A 4,507-nucleotide genomic window follows, 5' to 3' on the forward strand; every position below is an offset into this window, starting at 1 on the left:
CAGAGGAACTGAGAAGTGGTCTGTGGTCTCCACCTGCAGAACCACTCCTTTATTGGGGGTGTCTTGCTTATTGCCTATAATTTCCACCTGTTGTCTATTCCATTTGCACAACAGCATGTGAAATGTATTGTCAATCAGTGTTGCTTCCTAAGTGGACAGTTTGATTTCACAGAAGTGTGATTGACTTGGAGTTACATTGTGTTGTTTAAGTGTTCCCTTTATTTTTTTGAGCAGTATATATCGTTAGAGTTCATTCGGGAAACGATAACTCATTAAACAAACATTTTCCGTAGTGCCCCAAGATTGGTAATGAGTTAATTGTTCCATGAGTAATTTAATCATCGTAATAATTAAACATAGTTAATTTATTTGGTAAAATAATTATCATCGCATTAATGGTACCAATGACACAACAATGTTGCGCTTCAACTTCTCTATTACAGTGGGGGGGGAAAGTATTTGATCCCCTGCTGATTTTGTACGTTTGCCCACCGATAAAGAAAAGATCAGTCTATAATTTTAATGGTATGTTTATTGGAACAGTGGGAGACAGAACAACAACAAAAAAATCCAGAAAAACACATGTAAAAATGTTATAAATTGATTTGCATTTTCATGAGGGAAATAAATATTTGACCCCCTCTCAATCAGAAAGATTTCTGGCTCCCAGGTGTCTTTTATACAGGTAACGAGCTGAGATTAGGAGCACACTCTTAAAGGGAGTGCTCCTAACCGCAGCTTGTTACCTGTAAAAAAGACACCTGTCCACAGAAGCAATCAATCAATCAGATTCCAAACTCTCCACCATGGCCAAGACCAAAGAGCTCTCCAAGGATGTCAAGGACAAGATTGTAGACTGGAATGGGCTGGAATGGGCTACAAGACCATCGCCAAGCAGCTTGGTGAGAAGGTGACAACATTTGGTGTGATTATTCGCAAATGGAAGAACACAAAAGAACTGTCAATATCCCTCGGCCTGGGGCTCCATGCAAGATCTCACCTCGTGGGGTTGGAATGATCATGAGAACGGTGAGGAATCAGCCCAGAACTACACGGGAGGATCTTGTCAATGATCTCAAGGCAGCTAGGACCATAGTCACCAAGAAAACAATTGGTAACACACTACTCCGTGAAGGACTGAAAACCTGCAGCACCCGCAAGGTCCCCCTGCTCAAGAATACATATACCTGCCCATCTGAAGTTTGCCAATGAACATCTGAATGATTCAGAGGACAACTGGTGAAAGGGTTGTGGTCAGATGAGACCAAAATGGAGCTCTTTGGCATCAACTCAACTCGCCGTGTTTGGAGGAGGAGGAATGCTGTCTATGACCCCAAGAACACCATCTCCACCGTCAAACATGGAGGTGGAAACATTATGCTTTGGGGGTGTTTTTCTGCTAAGTGGACAGGACAAATTCACTGCATCAAAGGGACGATGGACGGGGCCATGTACCGTCAAATCTTCGGTGAGAACATCCTTCCCTCAGCCAGGGCATTGAAAATGGGTCGTGGATGGGTATTCCAGCATGACAATGATCCAAAACACACGGCCAAGGCAACAAAGGAGTGGCTCAAGAAGAAGCACATTAAGGTCCTGGAGTGGCCTAGCCAGTCTCCAGACCTTAATCCCATTGAAAATCTGTGGAGGGATTTGAAGGTTCGAGTTGCCAAATGTCAGCCTCGAAACCTTAATGACTTGGAGAAGATCTGCAAAGAGGAGTGGGACAAAATCCCTCCTGAGATGTGTGCAAACCTGGTCGCCAACTACAAGAAACGTCTGACCTCTGTGATTGCCAACAAGGGTTTTGCCACCAAGTACTAAGTCATGTTTTTTAGAGGGGTCAAATACTTATTTCCCTCATTAAAATGCAAATCATTTTATTACATTTTTGACATGCGTTTTTCTGGATTTTTTTGTTGTTATTCTGTCTCTCACTGTTCAAATAAACTTACCATTAACATTATAGACTGATCATTTCTTTGTAAGTGGGCAAACGTACAAAATCAGCATCGGATCAAATACCTTTTCCCCCCACTGTATGTTGAGGTAGTTCAATTTATAAATCAGTTCATGGTCCTTGGAGATGACAACACCTAAATATTTAATTTAGTCTCCTGTGATTTAGAAGGTATATGTTTAAGGAACTCTGGGTTTAAGTCACCTTGAAGAGGCATTATTTCACTTTTATCCCAGTTTATGGTGTACACAGATAGATCTCCAAATGATTCAATGAGCTCCAACAATGGTGGACGTGACTCTTCGAGGCGTGAGACGAACAAGATGATGTCATCCGCATAGAGCAAGATGCAGTGATCAACCTTGCCCATGTTTAGCGGACCAATGACATCATAGCTAGGGGTTCAATAGCAATGGTGAATAGCAACGGACTCAAGGGGAACTCCTGCAGCAGGAACGTTGAAGTGAAAACGGAGGAGATTTATTGTAGTTAGTGAGAACTGAAGCCGTCGGGCACACACATAGTATTTCAACCCAAGAGACACAACTCTCGCCCAGACCAAAAATGTATTTATTACTGTCAGAATGTAGTTCCATTATACTTGGTAAAATGCTTTTTGAGTGTCAAGTGCAAGAATTGCAACTTTAGAATCTTTCATGTTTGGAATACATGATATTCATCAGTCGCCTAACGTTGGAAAATGAGAATCTGCCTGCGTTAAAACCAGTTCGGTCATGATGAATTAGTGTCGAAATGCATTTATTTAATCTGTTCGAGTATTTTAGTAAACACCTTAAGGTCGCATCCGAAGAGGGCAATAGGGCAATATGAAGATGGATCTGTTTAATATTTATCTTTCTTTAATATTAGGGAGATATTGGCTGAGTATAAAGACTCCGGGAGTCTGAGGGTTTCAATAGAGTGTTTAATCATCCTCAACATAAGTGTAACCTTTTCTGAATAAGCTTTGTTAAACTCTATACCAAGGCCATCAGGGCCAGCCGCTTTACCGTTAGGGAAGGAACGTACTTAATAGACAACCTCTTCTAAAGTTATCTCTGCACTTAGCTCCCTTTGAGCAGCGCCACATAATTTAGGTAGGGAAAGGGAAGAGAGGAAATCAGAAATTTTTGCAGTATATGCAGTGGTCTTTGAAGTGTAGAGGTCTTGATAAAACTTTGTGAAACATGTGTTCATTTCTTTTGGGTCCGTAGTAAAAGCTCCTGTACTAGATTTAATTATATGAATAGCTCTATTGGCCTAAATACCTCTCAGCTGGCGCACCAGTAGTTTATCCAGTTTGTCACCCAACTCAAAGCGTTTTTGTTTAATCTTCAATAGCATTGTGTTTACTTGTTTAACCTCTCTGGGCCAGTAAAAGCCAGTGTAATCCCGTGGCGCGATATTCAAATACCTTAGAAATGCTATTACTTCAATTTCTCAAACATATGACTATTTTACACCATTTTAAAGAAAAGACTCGTTAATCTAACCACACTGTCCGATTTCAAAAAGGCTTTACAACGAAAGCAAAACATTAGATTATGTCAGCAGAGTACCCAGCCAGAAATAATCAGACACCCATTTTTCAAGCTAGCATATAATGTCACATAAACCCAAACCACAGCTAAATGCAGCACTAACCTTTGATGATCTTCATCAGATGACAATCCTAGGACATTATGTTATACAATACATACATGTTTTGTTCAATCAAGTTCATATTTATATCAAAAACCAGCTTTTTACATTAACATGTGACTAGCATATGACTAGCATTCCCACCGAACACTTCCGGTGAATTTACTAAATTACTCACGATAAACGTTCACAAAAAACATAATTATTTTAAGAATTAGAGATACAGAACTCCTTTATGCACTCGCTATGTCCGATTTTAAAATAGCTTTTCGGTGAAAGCACATTTTGCAATATTCTGAGTAGATAGCCCGGCCATCACAGGCTAGCTATTTTGACACCCACCAAGTGTGGTACTCACCAAACTCCGATTTACTATTAGAAAAATTGGATTACCTTTGCTGTTCTTCGTCAGAATGCACTCCCAGGACTTCTACTTCAATAACAAATGTTGGTTTGGTTCCAAATAATCCATAGTTATATCCAAATAGCGGCGTTTTGTTCGTGCGTTCAAGACACTATCCGAAGGGTAAAGAGGGGTGAAGCGCCCGACACGTTTCGTGACAAAAAAATTCAAAATGTTCCATTACCGTACTTCGAAGCATGTCAAACGCTGTTTGAAATCAATTTTTATGCTATTTTTCTTGTTAAAAAGCGATAATATTCCGACCGGGAGTCGTTGTTTTCCTTCAAAGAGAGAGAAAGTAAACATGGTGTCGGCTCGTGCACGCACCTCCAGTCTCATTGTCCTCAGATCGACCACAATCCAAATGTACTAATGTTTTTCAGCCAGGGCCTGCAAAGCCACCATTCATCGTTCTGGCGCCTTCTGAGAGCCTATGGGAGCGTTAGAAAATGTCACGTTATGCCAGAGATCCCCTGTTTTGGTTAGAGATGATCAAGAAGGCC

This window comes from Salmo trutta, chromosome 16 (assembly GCF_901001165.1).
Source record: "Salmo trutta chromosome 16, fSalTru1.1, whole genome shotgun sequence".
Lineage (NCBI taxonomy): Eukaryota > Metazoa > Chordata > Actinopteri > Salmoniformes > Salmonidae > Salmo > Salmo trutta.